The following is a 20,315-nucleotide window of genomic DNA, read 5'->3' as shown; positions in this document are numbered from 1 at the left end:
TACCCTCAGGGTTATGTATCCTACTTATTATTCTTTTGGGTGAGAAAACATGGCATTCTTTTTTAAAAAATATTTATTTTTTTAGTTATAGGTGGGCACAATATCTTTATTTTATATTTATGTGGTGCTGAGGACCAAACCCAGTGCCTCACACGTTAGGCAAGTGCTCTACCTCAGAGCCACAACCCCAGCCCCCAAACAGGCATTCTTAATGAATCCTTTATGGGGCAGAATTAACTCCTCTTCTGACTCTAGATGTCCCATTGGGTGGGTAGTTGATAAGAACAGTGGGGAGGGAAGATGTTAGCAAAGGCAACTGCAGGAATAAGAAAGTTAAGCCTAAGGGATTTCTGCAGCTGGGACAATTGAAGTAATTATTACTTTTGCAATAATGGTAGATGGGAGGGGGAGGTGTTGTCCCTGCAAACATTTGATCCTTCTCTTGCCAGAGAAGGCCAGGCATGTGACAGGAGTCCTGAAACAGTCTGGCTGGACCTGTCATTAATTGACCACGTGACATCCCTCAGCTAGTTTCCCCCTCTTTCAAGTGAAAGGCAAGAATCAGTGTTGACTGTGCTGCAAACAAGACAGAGTGAGGCACTTTTGGAGGTCCCCATCCCTGACTCTGGTGTTCTTGCTTGATAGGACTCCAGACAAGATGCTGCACTTACTAAAACAACAGCAAAGTTTATTTAAAAGAAAAGGAAAGCTGGCCACAGTGGCACACAACTAAGGCAGGAGGATTGTGAATTCAAGTCCCTATTCAAGTCAGCCAGACAGTATCTTAAAAGAAAATATTTACAAAAGACTGGCACTCCTGGTTCAACATCCAGTTTAAAAAAAAAAGTATAAAAGTGAGGAAAGAGGAGGGAATGGGTCCTCTCAGAGGCAAAGATAGTGCATTCCTCCTGTGCTCCAGTTTTATTGGGAGTCCCAGAGAAATGTCCAGCGAGTTCTATTTTTAATTGCTCAGTTTATGTTACTCATGAATACCAAGATATCAAACAAACCTGATTAACATTGTAAGTCATATTTTTTCTGCCAAAGATGAACATTAACAGCAATTTTTTTCAACATCTGCACAAGGAAATAAAATTCTTGCCCTGCCAACTGAGCTAATTAGTTCATGAGTGTTTCTTTGACTCTTGGGGTGCCCAGAACTCCCAGTATTTCTGGCATATACAACATGGGCAGCCCATTGGCTGCTCTGCTGCACACCAGACTCACACAAGGTGTTCACGTTGAGCTGTACAGCAGTGGCAGTCCAATGGCCCAAGGGTCTCAGATGAACCAGTCAGTGTACCAAGCACTCTTGTTGCCCACCAGAACTGCTTCTTACTGGAAGAATGATGGTTCTGTCAGGCTACATTCATCACCAGTGTCTGGTGCATCCTCAGGGGCATACTGCACTGGCCATAGAACCTTTTTGAGATCATGGGATAAATGGCTAGGGCATAGAGCACTTCTATATTCCAAATATGCCCTAATTTGATGGAGGAGGTGTCTGGCTATGCCCATACAATTCATGCACCATGGGAACTTCTGCATGCAGAGAAGGCACCACTTCAGTCAGTTCTCCATAATCTAGCCATTCTCCAGGTGCTATTAGGTTTTTTCACCAGCTGTGACTATTCTGCAATCATTGTTCACCCCCAGTTCTATAGGCACAAAGCCCAGGCTGCCCATGGTCTGTTGGTCTTCCCTTCTGAGCTCCTTCTGGGTTCTACCACAGACCACATTGCGGGGGCTGAAAACTCAGTGGGGACAGAAAGCTCCTCTGAGCCCTTGGCTGAAGATGGAGTTGGAACTTGTAGGAAATCTGTTTAATTTCAACACATGATCCTTCAAGACACAAAGTGTCAAGTTTACTTTTCATGGTGTTTAGTTCAGTCCCAGCTTAGGCATTACAATATTTTATGTCTTGAAGAATATGTCAAGTCCTAGAATGTAATGTCTAGTTTTCTCCTTCTCCTTTTGCATCTGGAGGGAGGTTTTCCTTCTTTGTTTTATAATGTTAGGCCTTAAACCCACAGACACTCTATCCCTGAGCAGCATCCCCAGCTCTCTTCATGTATTCTTATTGGTGCAGAGAACCATTATCCACATTCCAATTATCCAGCTTCAATGTCAGGTTTGGGATGCTTCTGTATTCTATTGGAGGTCTCTCAGGGAATGACAGGACCTTGCACCAAAGAAAACTGTTCTATAGGGCTTAAGGCCAATCAAATGATTGTCAAGTAATCAGCATCAAGAACTATGAAAATAAGCTAAGGCTATTCTTTTATTGGTGGTGTAGCTTATATGGTCATTTTTTTTCCCCTATGTTGAGGTAGGCTTCCAACTCTCACCTAGGGTCCACATTATATCCCACTGTTGCTCAGCTTTCCTTGGACATAAGGAAGTTATATGTGCAGAAAGTTTCTCAGCTAGCAAAGAAACTGATGTAAAGTAAAACAGAATCCTATGTGAATAATCCCAGCTTTTACTGTTTAATCCAGAGATTGCAAGATTGGGTCTGGTAACATAAAAAGTACAAACAGGAAATATTTAACAGCCTCTTGAAGTCAGCATTTTTTCCTACTTCAATAGAGGGAAGGAAGGGAAGGAAGGGGAGGAAGGGAAGGAAGGGGAGGAAGGGAAGGAAGGGGAGGAAGGGGAGGAAGGGGAGGAGGGGAGGAAGGGAGGAAGAAAAAACTCCCCACACTCTGACTCAGAGCTTTGCCACTGGAAGGAGGTAAGTGTGTGCTTAGCTGCTAGGGAAATACATTCCAATTTAGTGCTCTGGGTACTTGTAGCATGTGCAGGAAATCTAATAGGTGTTCTGGGGTGCTATGACTGGGACTTTCCTTGTCTCCTGCATGAATTCTCTGGTGTTTGATAAAGGATGAAACATCCTTAAAAGCACTGCTGCATTCTTTACATTTGTAGAGCTTCCCTCCAGTATGAATTTTCTGGTGTTGGGTAAGGTGTGCTCTTTGAGTAAAAGCTTTCCCACATTCTTCACATTTATAGGGTTTCTCTCCAGTATGAATTCTCTGGTGTCGAGTAAGGTGTGCTCTTTGAGTAAAAGCTTTCCCACATTCTTCGCATTTGTAGGGCTTCTCACCTGTATGAATTCTCTGGTGTTGTGTAAGTTTTCGTGTTTGGGTAAATCCTTTTCCACATTCTTCACATCTGTATGGTTTGTCTCCTGTATGAATTCTCTGGTGTCGAGTAAGGTGTGCTCTTTGAGTAAAAGCTTTCCCACATTCTTTACATTTGTAGGGCTTCTCTCCTGTATGAATTCTCTGGTGTTCAGAAAGCTTTTGTGTTTGAGTAAAACCTTTGCCACATTCTTTACATTTGTAGGGCTTCTCTCCCGTATGAATTCTCTGGTGTTGAGTAAGATGTGCTCTGAGAGCAAAACCTTTCCCACACTCTTCACATTTGTAGGGATGCTTTCTAGTATGAACTCTTTGATGTTTAATAAGGTTTGATCTGAAAGTAAAACACTTGCCACATTCTTCACACTTGTAGGGCTTCTCTCCAGTGTGAATTCTCTGGTGTAGAATAAGGTTTGAGCTACGATTAAAACATTTCCCACATTCTTTACATTTGTAGGGCTTCTCTCCAGTATGAATCCTTTGGTGTTCAGTAAGAGTTGAAAAATTTTTAAAAATTTTGTCACAGTCTTTACATTTGTAGGTTTCCTCACTGCTATGCCATCTCAGGTGTTTAGAAAGGGTTAAGCAATTCTTAAAGGGTTTGCCACATTCTCTACATTTGTAGGGTTTCCCTCCAGTATGAATTGTGTGGAGATTAACAGGGCATGGTTCTCTATTAAAAGTTTTGCCACATTCTATAAATTTGTAGTGTTGATCACTGCTATGGAACTTGTGGTGTTTAGAAAGGGGTGAGCAACTCCATGCTTGGACACACTCCTTAAATTTATGGGGCTCCCTTCCAGGATGAGTTCCACTGTATTGAGGAAGGCTAGCAGCTGGGTTAGAAGCTCTCTCACATTCCTCACATTTGCAAGGTGCCTCTTGGCCCTGAGTACTTGGATGGGTCATAAGCTTTGAGCACTGAGGAAAGACGTTCCCACATTTATCATCTTTGTAAAGGTTCTGTGCACAATGAGCACACTGATGTTCTCTCATATTGCAACCAGAGCTAAAATTCTTATGTGTCTTGTCACATTCATAATTTTTTTCTCCAATATAAGTACACTGGTAATTGCTTAAGATAGGGACCTCTCTAAAGGTGTTGCTTGCTTTATTACATGTGTTGTTTACTTTCCAGATATCTAAATTTTTAGTAGGCAGTAATGAGTGCATAGGTGCCTTCCCAGAATCATTAAAGGTGTATGTTTTGTCACAAGAAAAAATTCTTTGTTTATTGCAGAATAATGGACAGTTTGTAAGGACAGTTTCAAAACGATCCCTTTTAGAAACTTGTCCTTCAATTATAAATTGAACACTTTTCTGAGCTATTAAATGTTCTTGAGGTCTGTTGACATTAAAATTTTCTTTATGGACAGTAACTACTAATTTGTCTTGTCCTTTATAATATGATTTCTGACCTTCACTCTCACCTACACTGTCACATACTTTCTTTTGTTGTAAATAGTCAAGGTCACAATTTCCATATCTTCTCTTTATAACTTTTTTAAATAAATATTCTATGCCAGGTTCTGATGAAATTTTCTGGGTATGATGAGAGGTCATGCCTGAAATAAATGAAAATAACAGTTATTTTACATATTAGACTAGAAATATGCTTTGCATATATAATATAAAATTATAGCAGTCAGTACTATCAGCAGGGTGGCTAAATAGTACACCAAAGGCCATTATTACCCCATAAATATATAACAGTGGACAGAAAAAATTACTTTGTATGAATTATAAACCACATAAGAGTTCACAGTATCCAAGATGAGCATATCATTAAGGAGAGTGATATAATAGAGGAAAGGAAAGTGTGTTACTTTTATCCACTACAGGTCTTCTTCTTCAAGCATACACCTTAGTACAATTATGAAAAATCCACCAACTTCCTTCTTCTCTATCGATAGCAAAAGGAAATGTGAAACTTAAACATTTCTGACTTTCTTGGAGAAGGTCTGAAAACCACTTGACAGAGAAATGGATTTAAGATATTGATTTTTGGATGACAACAATACAGATATTTAATAGCAGTAGAGAGCCTATGATCTCCAAGGAGAAATATGGATATATCTTTTTAATAGGAACAAACAAACAAACACGCACACAGCCTATATTAGTATGTCTTGGATGAAGTCAACACATGATGATCAAGACAAATGACTTGCTTTTTAACTTTTTTCAATTCTAAAATTTATTTTTATTATGCTGAAATACAAACTATTTTTCTATTATGATACCCTTTTATTTGTTCTGATTAGTTATATATGATGATAGAATAATTTTGACACATCATACATAAGTATGAGTGTAACTTCTCATTCTTCGGGTTGTACCCGATGTAGAATCACACTCGACATGTAGTAATATATGCACATAGGGTAATAATGTCTGATGCATACTACTATCCTTCTTACACCATACATTATAACCCTTCTCACTCTCCTCTGCCTAATCTGAAGTATCTCTTTTCTTCCCTAGTTGCCCCTCCTTATTGTGAATTAGCACTTACATATCAGAGAAATATTTGGCATTTGTTTTCTGGGGACTGGCTTACTTTTGCTCAACATGATATTCTCCAGCTCCATCCATTTACCAGTAAATGCCATAACTTTGTTCTTCTTTAAGGCTGAGTAATATTCCATTGTGTATATGTACCACATTTTATTTATCCATTCATCTGTTGAAGGGGACCTAGCAGGCTTCCATAGTTTAGCTATTGTGAGCTGCTATAAACATGAATGTGGCTGTGTCACTGTACGATATCCTCACTAATATGAGGTTGTAAACCTCTATTTGTTTACATGATCCATATGAGTGATTTTTTTTTCCATCCTTTCACGTTCATTCTGTGGAATTAATTGGCTAGGAGGTGAGATAGCATACTGTTGGGTCTTGATTTTTAAACCAATTTGCCAGTCTATGTCTTTTGATTGACATTAACATTAAAGGTTATTATTGAGATGTGATGTGTATTCCTTGACATCTTGGTTTATTTCTATTTTTTCATATGACTTACTTCCTTCTTTGATTGATGATTCTTTTAGTGTATTTCTGTCCTTTGCTCATTTTCACTTTTTTTTTCATTTTATCCTCATGTAATATTTTCTTGAGAATATTCTGTAGTGCACACTTTTAAAAAGTTATAGATTCTTTAACTTTTGTTTATCATGGAAGGTTTTCATTTCATCTTCAAATCTGAAACTTAGTTTTAGTGGGTCTGAGATCCAAACTGTTGTGCCCCTATATATAATTTGATATTTTTCTCTCATGGCCTTTAAAATTTGATCTTTATATTTTATGTTAGTCATTCTTGTTATAATGTGACTTGGTGTGGGTCTGTTGTAATTTTGTACATTTGGGGTCCTGTAAGCCTCTTGTATTTGATTTTCCATTTCATTCTTTAGGTTTAGGAAATTTTCTAATATTACATCATTGACAATATTGTGCATTCCTTTAGTTTGTATCTCTGTACCTTCATCTATCCTGATAAATCTTAAATTTAGTCTTTTAATGTTATCCCATAATTCTTAGAAGTTATATTCATGGTTTCTCATAATCTTCTCTGCATGGTTAATTTTCAAGGTGATATAGTTTCTCCTCATCTGTTGGTGGGTACTTTCCATTAATTTTTCATTGGGTTTTAAAATTCATTTTGAGGATTTCTGCTTGATTTCTTTTCAAAATCTGTTTCTTTATTGATGTGATCTTTCATCACCTGAAATTTATCTTTGATTTCACTCTTTGCATCACCTTTACATTGTGGATCAGTCCAACTATGTACATTCTAAACTCCTTCTCTGATATTTCTTTTACTGTGTGGTCAATGGATTCTGTTACTGGAGCATCGTGGTTTGTTTGGGGCAATTAGTTCCCTTGTTTTTTTTTCATGTTGTTTTTATGTCTTCCCATTTAGCACTATGGATCTGAGGCAGTACAGTTTCCAGTATCTTGCCTTTAAGGGAGAGAGCAATATTAACAGCACCCAATGCAAACAATGCAGCCTCTTAACAAAATAGCTCCTATTAAGACATCTAGAGTTTTGTCACAATAAGCAGAAATAATGGTTCAATTATTGTAAGTTTGCAAAAAGGTTTTACAATTTCAACTGGTGGATAAAGAGAGAAGTGGTAGGATGTGATGTTTATGAGGAAGGATTAGAGAAGTTAGAAGTAAAAATTCATAGAAAGAGTGAAAGAGGTATTAATAGAGGCTAGCTGTTAAAAGTAGAAAAGAAAGAAAGATTCCAGGGAGACAGATAAGTGAGAGGAAAAATATATACAGAGTAGAGAGAAAGAGAGAGATAGAGAGAGAGAGAAATATAAAAATACACAGGAAAACTGTAATATACTATTCAGACATCCCAGTCCTCAATAAACTGATTCATAAAAATTCTTGGTTTTAAAAATGGTAGAGAAGTAAAAGGGAGAGAAATAATAATTTAAAAATTTTTCTCAATGAAAAATTGAACAATTGTTTCTCTTGGAGTTCAAGTTTTTTAACTTCCTTTCTCAGCCGATATGTGTGGTAGTCTGGAGATTGATGGTAGCTCTGGTCTGGTGGGTGCTAAACTGGCTGGCTCAGCAAGCTGATAGCAAGATACCCTAATACCCTTTATCAAACTTCTGACCCATTATAGCCAACCTTGTCTATCCCCACACACTTTAGGACTCATGGAGCTGGGGACAGCCTGGCTCTCTCTGGCCTCTCTAACCTGTGATTCCCCTTAGTAAAATACTCCTAGTTTCTGACCTTTCCACAGGATTGCTAACTCAGATTGGACCAAGCAGATCTAGCTGTAAACTCACAGATCTGGGTTTCAGATTCTTTAGGCTCTGCTGTGTTGCAGACCCAAGATCTCAATGTTGTTTTAATTTACACACAAAGATGTGACCATGTGATGCAGCAGTAAGATTGTGGCTACCAGCACATACAGAAAGATCTCAGCTACAACAAAACCTCAAGGCACTTTGATTTGGGTCCTCCAGGCCTGTGTCCCCAGATGTAGGTGGTTGGGACCCAAGATGGCAACAGCAAACTAGATGGCACTCTGATATCAGACTTCCGGTGGTAGCTGAAATGATACAATGTGGCTGGAGGAGGTAGGAATCAGGGCATGCTTTGGAGCATGTATTGTATCTGCTTTCTGATAATCATGTGAGCCATTTCCCTCTGCTCTCCTTTCCTGCCATAATATTCAGCCTCACCTCAAGACCCAAAGAACTGAGCTGGACTTCTACGGACTAAGATGTCTAAAACCATGAGCCCCCAAACAAACCTTTCCTCCTTGAAGTTGTTCTGGTCAGGTCCTTTAGTCACAGCAGCAAAATAGCTGACTAAAACAACCAGTGTCCCAAGAGAGAAGAGGCTGGGTGCGAGGAAACCTGCAGGCACCCTAAGAATGGACCTCTACGCAGCAGCTGTAGCAGCCTTGCTTTTTAAGTTTTGTGATTTTGGTTATTTACTGATTCATTTCATTGACAAATTAAATTTCATTATTTACTTAGTATTGGTATTTTAAAATATAAATATATGATGAAATGACTAAATCTAGGGGCTGGGGCTGGGGCTCAGTGGTAGCTCACTCATCTAGCATGCATGATGTACTGGGTTCGATCCTCAGCACCACATAAAAATAAAAAAAATAAATATTGTGTCCACCTAGAACTAAAAAGTATATTTTTTTAAAAAAGGAAAGAAATGGCTAAATCTAGCTAATTATCAAATTTATTATTTCATATAATTATCACTTTAGTGCTTAGAAAACATTGCAATTATTCTATTACCATTCATCAAGAATACAATACATTAGCTAGTGTGGGGGTACAAGCCTGGAATCCCCACAATTTGGGAGGCTGAAGCATGAATATCCTAAATTCAAAGTTACCTTTAGCAACTTAGTAGGGCCATAAGTTAATTAGTGAGATGCTGTTTCAAAATGAAAAATAAAAAAAGGGCTTGGAATGTTGCTCAGTGGTTAATTACTTCTGGTGTTAATACAATATGAATATTTCATATTAAAAAATAAAATAAATGTGCACAAAAACATAAAGTCATATGAAATTTTAAAGATTTATTGGCAAAAAAAAGTCATATAGCAATATACAATTCATTTTTACTGGAATGATATATCATAAAACACCTTTACAATAGGATTTCTAAGGCAAAAAAAAATCATCATAAACTTTAATGTGTATGCAATATATATATATATATATATATATATATATATATATATATATATATATAACTATGCCAGGGCTGGGGTTGTGGCTCAGTGATAGAGTGCTTGCCTTGCATGTGTGAGGCACTAGACTGGGTTCTCAGCACCACATATAAATTAGTGAATAAAATAAAGGCCCATCAACAACTATAACAAAAAATAAATAAAAACTAAAAGAATAACTGTGCCATCAAAAAAATAATTTTAAAAGAACATATAAATATACTAAATTTTGTTATAAAACTGAAGTTAATTTATTGCCAGTTTAAAATATAGTATAATTTTAAAATATTTTTATAAAATCCCAACGTAAATGACAAAACAAATATACGTAGAATGAAGTGAAGTGAAAGAGAGATCAAAGAATTTCACCATAAAAATCAGTGGACCACAAGTTAAAGCAATAAGAAAACAAGGTAAAAGAAATAAAAGAAGCAAGGGAAACTTACCAAAAAAAAAAAAAAACCCAAAACAAAACAAAAACTATATGCAGTCTACAGGAGACTCTAAATCTACGGATACAATGTGAAGGAAAAAGCACATAAAAATATTACACAACAATGACCAAAACCTGATGTAGCAATAATTATCATATACAAAACATACTTTGAAATAAAAACTTAGGAATACATTTTATCCCCAAAGTAATTTTATTGGCAATATAAACAAAAATAAAAAATAAGAAAGAATGTAATTTTATTGGCAACAGAAACAAGGAACAGGCATACTTTAATTCATCTCACACTGCCATAATTTGTGAAATATTGGAAACTGCCATAAAATCATAAATGTAGGTAAAAAAATGAAAGCATTACTGATTGATGTGAGGAAACCTGCACTTTAACATGAAATTATCTTATAAAATAAAACAGAGAGAAGGAGAAAAAAGAAATTTAACTAACAAAATTCTGAATAACCATGGATGTATTATTTTACAAACTCCTATATAACTACAATTTTCAACTATGACTATTTACCCAAAGTAAGCAGCCACTGTAAATCACTGACATTCATTATATTGCCCCCCCCCGCAAAAAAAAAAAAACTGCAGAAAATCCATTATAATATTCAAAGGAGCTCTAATAAGGCAATTTCAATGAATAAATATATACATAATATTAGAGAATATGCTTTATGACACTAATATATTACAAGTGCCCCATGTAGAGGTCTCCAGAAATGTGCATGGATTTCTGAGAGACTTCCACCAAATAATGAAAATGCCAACAGATGATGCTGACCTCACAAGCAAAAGGGACTGTTTGAGCAATTACTTTGAACATTTTGGGACATCAACCCAGGAGAAAGAGGAGACTAAAGAAGTTGAAGGCATGCTAAACACAGAGCATCTAGAACAACAAGAGAGATAAACCTAAGCTTCTGGAAAACAATTTCTGTGGCATAATAACTTCTCCACCATCATTTGGAAGTTTGGCTTCCTCCTTGGCTTTTGGATCTCTTACTTGTGTCCTCTGATTCTTGAATTTCTATCCACTTGGGAATATGGCTCAGGGCTCTCTCCTTTGCTCCAGAGGAAGGTGCCCAAATAGAGCTTAGTGATAATAAGATGTGTTCATTGAATTCTTCCTGTGATTACTGATGGTTAATAGTAGTACTGATGATACCACAAAGGGAAAAAATTATACTTTGACACATAGGTTAAATCATTGTATATCACTGAATTACTGTAAGTAGCACTAATCTAAAGTGAAGAGTATATATCACCGCAAGAAACGAGATAAAGGACTAAAAGAAATGGCACAAACTGCCCAATCCTTTTTCTTGAAGGCAAAAATCTTAAACTCGTTAATGAAAAAAAAATATCTCCCAAAAGATATTCTGCAAGGGAAGAAAACTATATAATTAGGAATTCTGAAGGGAAGCTCTGCTCACCCAGGAAGACCAGGTTTCTGTAGGTCTCCAGCATCACATCTCTGTATAAATTCTGCTGAGCAGGCTCCAGGCATTCCCATTCCTCTTCAGAGAAATCAATGACCACATCCCCGAATGTCAACAGTTCCTGAAATAAGAATAGGTCAATTAACAGCACATTGACCATTTGATCATTCACAGAGCTTCAAAGTTGACTGAAGATGAAATGAGAGTTAGTAGAACTGCTGACAAGAAAGTGGGTGATTTTAATTATTCAAGAAAATACATTGTAACAGGGATATTCTCTATTATTTAACACTGACATAAGAGTGTCAAGAGCCCCCTGACTCCAAGTGAATATTCTCCACTTTTATAAAATAAAATGTAAACTTAAGGCATTAACACAAGAATATACATTTTAATTGAGATTTAATATATAATATAAATTGTCTACTTCTCAGACAAGAAAGTTATGGTAGGAAAGGTAATAACATTAAAATATTAAGTATATAACCATAAATCAGAGATTTAATAAAATGCAGACTCTGATTCAGTGGTTATTGGATGGGACCTGGTTTTCTGAATATGTACAGTAATTCCAATCTAGTGATCTTAGTGCCAGAGGGCCAAGACACTCTTGAATAGCAATGAGGTAGGCCACTATAGGAAAAAAAATAATCAATGAATTTGAGTTCAAGTATTTTAAGGAATTTATGTACTTTTATTAAAATACCAACTATCAGCAACAATCCTTTTTAGCTATTTCAAATACATACTTCATGTCTTAATGCAGAAACCCAAAAGATGTGATAGCTGTAGTGGTACTCCTCCTTTATCACATTTGTCAAATATCCAGTAAATGGTAGAGCCTGATTTTTACCCAAGTTTATCTGGCCTGAAACTCAGTAAAAAAAGGAGCATTAAAGTCAAGTCAAAATGTGAATGTTAGAAGAAGAATTTTTATAGCATGGCAGTGATTACAAATGTGAAGACTAATAAAAGTATTTAAGAAGAAACATGATCAGATTGATCAAATGATATTTAGGTTTCATGTACACACATACAGAAATGTCAACTTCACACATTAAAACAACAATTTTTCATTTAATAAAAATAGGAAGCATATTCTGTTTTCTAACACATATAAACTAATTTGGGATGGATGCTATTTTAAAAGACACTATTGAGATACAGATAATTAAAGATAGCAAATAAAATAAGAGCTACTTTTACTTGGTCTTTTGCACTTTTCATTTTTTCCCTGTTGTTGAAATTTAATTTTGAGGTATACTTTGTAATTTTCAGATAACTGGAAAGCTATAACTCTTGTCTCATTCACAGAAAATGCAAGGAGGTTATGAGGTTTAGGTCTGTGAGCTGGAGGTAGAATAAAATGAAAGCCTACAAGACTGTGGTCTGCTTCAGGAGCTCCAATAATAAAGTCAGTACTCTGGTAAACAAAAGGCAGAGGCTATATTCACCCAAAGCAAAACATAAGGAAAAATTCTCAGAAAAAAAGAGTTTGTGTATCAAATATGATTGTTCAAGTATATTATTTAGAAAAATCCTACCAAGATGCCTACAAACAGAAAAAAAATAATTTTATGGAGTTAATTTGGCTGACAGCATTTATACCAAGCAAATGAGGCTAAAACAGTTGTAGAACAAATAGAACAAATTTTAACAAAGTTGCATCAACATAAAAGGTCACATCATCAGAGCTGTAATATCAGTGGCCATCAAAACAAAATGACATAATAAGAATTGCAGTAGACTTTCTTTGGCATTCTAAAGATTGAGTCATTTCTAACCATTCTGTTTGTTCAGGACATACTAATTTCTCAGGGGAAACTAATGTACATTTTACTAACACTGTGTATGTAGAGATGATGGAGCATCAAGATGGAAAGTAAACAAAGCATGGTTCCATTCTTCAGCAACATCTAATGACCCCAAAACATGCCCAATAGGAACCTAGGACACCAAGATTTTCCAATATCCATTTACCAAAAAGAAAACCTTTTCAATCCTGCAGGCATGGCATGGCTTAGATGAAAGTATAAGAACTGAAGGCTCCTGGTATAGGGGGTATATATGGGCACATATATTTTAAACAGATAAAGTTGTTTATCATGAGAAGAGAAGGAATCAAAGTGGCTAAAACATGTTAAACACAAACCTGATTGATAGAAAATTACAGGTCTCCATATTTCAAATATAAGGTAGTTTGGGAGAAAAATACAATGCCACACCTGACGTGGACCACATACCTGGAAACCAACTACATCATTCTCTTCCTTCTCTAAACTTCCTTCTCAGGAGTGACTGCTTACAATTCAAACCCATAAATGCAAAACATGGGTCTCAAGAAACAAAATACATGGGTCACAAAGACCTTTTATGGAAGCCTCAAGATTAACTTAACTACAAGTCACTGAGCTCAGATCTCTATGTTTCCCAATTTTATTCATTTAGTTTTAGATGAGAAAGGACCCATTACTTAATAGGTAAAGGTATTCACACTCAGTGGGATTTTGTTTTGTACCAGTGGTTGCTGGAATCCAGGGGATATATACAGATTTATTGCTGAGAGCCATAGCCAAGTAGGAATGATGCATGGCATTTTGGGTTGAAAGGTGATGCCAGCAAGCCATTGAGATGATATGATTATGTTAAGATCTACATTCAATTGGATATTAGACCCCTGCTGTCCACCTCGGCCTGCTACTTTGGAGCTCTAGCAGGACTCCCGGAGAGTTCCCGTTTGTTGGGAAAGTGCAGTAGGAGGGATTTCCGGAGGAGGGATTTTCCCTGTTGGAGTAGGGGTCCCGGGAGGAGCCTCGTGGTGGCGTGTTCGGCATATTTCCTGGGAGCATGTGTGGAGTGTGCTGGTGGAGTTTAGAAATAAAGTTTATTCCTGCTTCAGTGGCTAGTGATTTGTGCCCAGCCAGACTGCAGCATTTGGTGGCCCGTATGGGGAACGCCTGAAGCTCGGAGGTAAGTGAAATTGCTCGCCCCTGAGGGAAGGCGAGAGAATGGGTGACCATTTCAAAAACTAATGTGTTCTTGTTTTGATTTATTTTGTTTTTGTTTCAAGCTGCCTATCCCTAGAACTTTCTCAGGCAAACTGGGAAAAATGGTTGGCTCAAGGTTTGAAGTTGTTCAGCCCTGAGGAAGAGAAAATTGATACAATGATTTTTTGTTCCGTTTTTGTTTCATTCTTCGGTTTTGTTTTGTGTTATCTTATTGGGTTGCGTTATCTTTATAGTAGATTAGAAATTAGTAAAAAAACAAACCGAAGAGTGTTAAGTAAATTGTTAGAGGTTCAGACCATGGAGAAAGACATTTTAGATCAAGTAAAAGAGAAGGTCTCTCAAGCTAGTCAGACAGAGGAAGAAAATTTAAAGGAAAAGGGGCTATTAGGGAAAAAACTACAACAGGAGGCTGCTACTAACACTGTTCTATCACCAGAGGGCATAATTCAACCAACAGCTCCATCTATAGAGACAGCTGAGTGGCCCTCAACCCCCATAGTTGACAGATGGAATCCTGAGACAGGACCTCAAAGATTAGCATGCCCTATACTTGAGCAGGCAGGAGGGCAGAGAATTCACCATGCTCTAGATTTCAAAACAGTGAAGCAGTTAAAGGAGGCTGTAACAACCTATGGTCCCCAAGCACCCTTCACTGTAAGCATGGTCGAATCCATTACCAACTTGGATATAACACCAGCAGATTGGGCTAGCATGTGTAAATCTGTGCTAAATGGAGGACAATATTTGTTATGGAAGGTTGCCAATGAGGAATTTTGCACGGAGACAGCTAGGCGAAATGCAGAAGCCAGTTACCCTCAAAGAAATCTAGATATGTTATTAGGAAAAGGACCTTATGAGGGTCAACGACAACAAATTGAATATGATCCTGCTATATATGCACAAATTGCTACAGATGCAGTTAGGGCATGGAAGACTTTAAAAGGACATGGAGATTTACAAGGTGAGTTATCTAAGCTAATGAACCTTACGCTGAATTTGTAGATAGGCTTATTCAAACAGCTGCCAGAGTTTTGGGGGATACAGAACAAGCAATGCCATTAATAAAACAACTGGCTTTTGAGAAAGCAAATCGTTGGTGCAGAAAGGTCATTAGACCATGGAAACATGGAGATTTAAACACATATATCAAATTATGTAGAGACATTAATGAACAAGGGCAAGTTTTGGCAGATGCAGTACAACAAGCTTTAGATGCCAGGCCAAAAACATGGTACAATTGTGAACAAACAGGACATTTTTAAAAGGAGTTGCCCCATAGGAGGAGGGTTTAACAAAACTAGGTATCAAAGGAATAGAATACCGGGTATTTGCCCACAATGCTGTAAAGGGAGACATTGGACTAATGAATGCCATTCTCAAACCACCATAGAGGGTACTCCATTATTAAAAAACGGACAAGGACCAGGTGTTTACCCATGATATCGTGTAGAAAGGTATCAGGCTCCATTGCCAAAAAATGGACGGGGGGGCCCAATGCTCCAAGGCCCACAACCACAAATATATGGGGCAATGGGGGAACCCAGCAATACCATAAGGGTAGTGCCCAGGACACATTACCCATTAAATCCCTCATCAGACAAACCAGAGGGAGGGCAGGGTTGGACATCTGCGCCTCCGCCAGAGCAGTACTAACTCCAGAGATGGGAGTTCAAATCATTCCCACAGGAGTAAAAGGACCTCTTCCGCAAGGAACAGTAGGCTTATTATTGGGACATAGTTCTTCTACACTAAAAGGACTTATGATAAGTCCTGGGGTAATTGATCCCAATTATGAAGGTGAAATAAAAATTATAGCTAGTTCTCCAAGAGGTATATCAGTAATTTCACCAGGAGATAGAATAGCACAGTTATTAATAATACCCAGCCTGCATGATAAATTTTCCAGTTGTACTGTAGAAAGAGGTTCCAGGGGATTAGGCTTCACAGGTGTAGATTGGGCTATGCTGTCTTTAAATTTAGATTCTCGCCCAATGCTAAAACTAAATATTCAAGGACATGAATTTAATGGGCTACTGGACACAGGTGCTGACTTTAGCATCATATCTCATCAAGAATGGCCAAAACATTGGCCATTACAACAAGCCACTCAAACGCTTTGAGGCCTAGGAGTGGCAACTAATCCCCATAGAAGTGCAATGGTATTAGATTGGAAGGAATCTGAAGGATGTGAAGGAACTATACAGCCATATGTATTGGATCATCTTCCTATAAATTTATGGGGACAAGATGCCCTAGATCAATTAGGTTTGACATTAACAAATAACATCAATCCTAATGTGCCCACTACTAGGGCTAGACAAGGTTTTAGGAAAGAAAACAGATTAGGAGAACAAGAACAAGGTATAGCAGCACCAATTCAAATAGATCAAGGAATAAATAGACATGGACTGGGTTTTCAGAAGGGGTCACTGAGGCAATAAAAATTACTTGGAAATCAGAAAGACCAGTATGGGTTCCTCAGTGGCCCCTGACTAAAGAAAAGATACAAGTAGCCCATGACCTGGTCAAACAACAATTAGCGGAGGGACATATACAAGCTTCCGTATCTACCCAAATACACCCATTTTTGTCATCAAAAATAAATATGGTAAATGGAGATTATTGCAAGATTAAAGAGCCACTAATAATGAGATGATTATTATGGGACCTGCTCAATCAGGGATTCCTCAATTGTCTGCTTTGCCAAAAACCTGGTATGTTTTAGCTATAGATATTAAAGATTGTTTTTTTTTTTCAATTCCAATTCATCCTGAGGATAGTCCACATTTTGCATTTACTATCCCTGCACTGAATCATGAAGGTCCTGATCAGAGATATGAATGGAAAGTACTCCCTCAAGGGATGGCTAACAGCCCAACTATGTGTCGAATTTATGTTAACAAAGCAATCCAGCCACTTAGAAATCAAAATCCTGAACTACAAATATTTCACTATATGGATGATGTACTATTAGCACATAAAGATAAAAACACATTGCTAGAATGTTATGGAACACTTACAAATTTATTAAAAATTATAATCTAGAGATAGCAATAGATAAAGTACAATTAAATCTTCCAATTAATTATTTAGGAGTTCTATTATCCTCAACCATCGTCCGAGCACCTAAAATTCAAATACGAGTAGATCAACTCAAATCACTTAACGACTTTCAAAATTTATTGGGAAACATAAATTGGATAAGGCCTTATCTAGGCACACCAGTAGGAGAGTTAGGACCTTTATTTGATATCCTAAAAGGTCCATCAGATCCAAATTCACCCCACATGTTAACGCCTGAAGCAAGAAAGGCATTAAAAATTATTGAAACACATATGGAAAATATGCATTTGGATAGAACTGATATAAGTTTGCCTTTATTATTTACTGTACTACCAACAAAAAATATTCCTACGGGAGTATTTTGGCAAGAAGGCCCATTATTGTGGATACATGTATCTTATTCTCCTAACACCATTCTTACTAGGTATCCTGAGGCTGTAGGACAATTAATACTCAAAGGAATAAAAGCAGCAAAGGGAGTGTTTGGAATTTCTCCCAATAAAATTATTACTCCATATACTATGGATCAAATTGATGAGTTAGCTAATGAGTTAAATACTTGGGCAATAATCATGTGTAAATCTAATGTTTCATTTGATAATCACTTACCATCTAATCCTATATTGTCTTTTTGGTCCTTGCATCCTGTAGTTTTTCCAAAAATGACAAGAAAAACACCTATCATGAATGCTCCAAATATATTCACTGATGGGTACAGCAGCAGTAGTTACCCCTGATCAAACTTTTACATTTTTAGTACCCAAACAATCAGCTCAAAAGGTAGAGCTTAATGCAGTTTTACAAGCTTTTGTGATGTTTAAAGATTCTGTATTTAATTTATTTTCTGATAGTCTGTATATAGTTAATGCTATAGTATCCCTTGAAGATGCCGGTAGGATTTCCCCTTCCTCTACTGTTTTCTCTTTGTTTTCCACTATACAAAGTCTAATCTGGGATAGAAAAGATCCATTCTTTATAGGACATATCAGGGCACATACAGGATTGCCTGGAGCCCTTAGTTTGGGCAATGATTTAGCAGATAAAACTACACATGACATACATATTTTCTCTACACTAGAAGAAGCTACAATTTTTCATAAAAGGTTCCCTGTCAATGCTAATACTTTACAAAAGCGTTTTAAAATAACTAAGGAACAAGCCAGACATATAATAAAACAATGTCAAAATTGTGCGATCTTTTTACCACAAGTTAATCTTGGAGTCAATCCTAGAGGACTGATACCTAACCATATTTGGCAGATGGATGTCACACACTTGCCAGAATTTGGAAAATTAAAATATTTGCATATTACAGTTGATACTTCTTCTGGATTTTTGAAGGGCTCCCTTCATGCCGGACAAAAAACTAAAGATATTATAGCTCATTGCTTACAAAATTTTGCCATTGTGGGTGTTCCAAAACAGTTAAAAACAGATAATGGTCCTGGTTATACTTCTACCTCTTTTAAACAATTTTGCTCATCATTTGGCATTACTCACATAACAGGAATTCCATACAATCCACAGGGACAAGGCATAGTTGAAAGAGCTCATCAAACTATTAAAATGTACTTATTAAAGCAAAAAGAGGGAATTGGAAAGGGGTATATATCCCCCAAAGATAAACTTAAAATAACTCTTTTTACTCTAAACTTTTTAAATTTGGATTCATCAGGGCTTAGTGCTGCGGAAAGGCATATGTATCGAAAAAAATGTACCTAAGCCTAAGGTACTTTGGAAGGATATTCTAACAGGACAATGGAAAGGTCCTGACCCAGTGATTGTCTGGAGTCGGGGTTCTGTTTGTGTGTTTCCACAGGGAGAACAGCAGTGGATTTTGATTCCAGAGAGACTAACCAAAGCGATTTTTACAGACCAAAAAGAAGATGATTTGACTCAAATCCATAACAGCTGATATCCAGAGCTCCAGCTTGGCTATTCTTACATCTGCGACAGTGATTAACCAGGATGCTTTTTTCAATATCTATTTTATTACTGCCTTTTCCCACATCATAAAGTTCTATTTTATTTTTTGAGCTCATACAGACCTAGGTTAATGTTTTTCTGATCAGTTTTATTTTTTGACTGTGGAGTTTTTAAACATTGCAATGGAGACTTCACCTGTGTAAAGCTACAAGGCCTTTACTATTGTCTTATGTGTTGTACGTTTGTATGCACTCTTGTGTTTTGTGTTGTATGTCTGTGTGTGCATATGTCCATATATTATATATGAGGAGCGCTCATGAAAAAATGGATCCGAATTTTTTTTATTCACGTGATTTTAATGGTTTAATTTAAATTGGGTAAATAGATGTTGAGGATTGTTTTAATATGTGTACAAATAAGGAGGTTAACAGATATGTTTGTTTACTTTCATCTTTCCTTTTCATTATATTTAATAATTCTGTTCAGGATAATGTAAACTGTTCAGAAAATTGTTTTCTTAGTGCCTGTTGGAATGTTACATATTTTTTTTAGCCATCATTGCCAGAATTCCTATCTTCATCCCAGTGCCGGTGAAGACAAAGATAAAACCAAACTACAGCTTCTTCGATAGCTATCACAGTAAACTGTATAAACTGATGCATCAATGAATAATAACTCAACAAGAAATGCTCAATCAAGGAGTCGATTTACTTTGTGAGGAAATGGACATATTGATAGATTCCTCCACTTTGAACTGCTTGCAGAACTTGCCTGGACTATGTATCACTTGTATACATTGTGAACTATCTGTTGGTGCAGCGAATTGTGGTAATGCTGGAGTATCTTTGCTGATGGTGTCATCAGTGGTACAATTTTTCATAGGAGCTGTCAATTGGCTTAATGTCATGGCATTTCTGTATCCTCCTCCCTTCTGCTAGTGATGGTCTAAAATTTGGGGGCCAACAGAGGTGAGGCAAAGAACCTCACCCCCACTGGTGCAAAGGCCAAATTTGGGGGCCAACAGAGGTGAGGCAAAGAACCTCACCCCCC

General features: G+C 37.0%; 1 long non-coding RNA gene across 2 annotated transcripts in view; it reads right to left on the bottom strand.

Annotated features, from left to right (window-relative positions):
* Window positions 1-667: 667 nt before the first annotated feature.
* The window catches only part of LOC308632582, a 45,607-nt gene continuing 25,959 nt past the window's right edge, over window positions 668-20,315 (bottom strand). The window contains exons 2-3 of one of the 2 annotated variants that reach the window (XR_014018591.1): window positions 11,263-11,389; window positions 668-4,708 (exon numbers count right to left, since the gene is read on the bottom strand). This is a non-coding gene — a long non-coding RNA (uncharacterized lncRNA). Of the gene's footprint in view, window positions 4,709-8,721; window positions 8,814-11,262; window positions 11,390-20,315 lie in introns of those variants that run through there. The other variant, XR_014018592.1, reaches the window with a different exon arrangement.

This window comes from Spermophilus citellus (assembly GCF_964194105.1).
Source record: "Spermophilus citellus genome assembly, chromosome: 13".
NCBI classification, from domain to species: domain Eukaryota; kingdom Metazoa; phylum Chordata; class Mammalia; order Rodentia; family Sciuridae; genus Spermophilus; species Spermophilus citellus.
The sequence above is the reverse complement of the archived record's forward strand: the minus strand, read 5'-3'. Positions and strand labels throughout refer to the sequence as shown.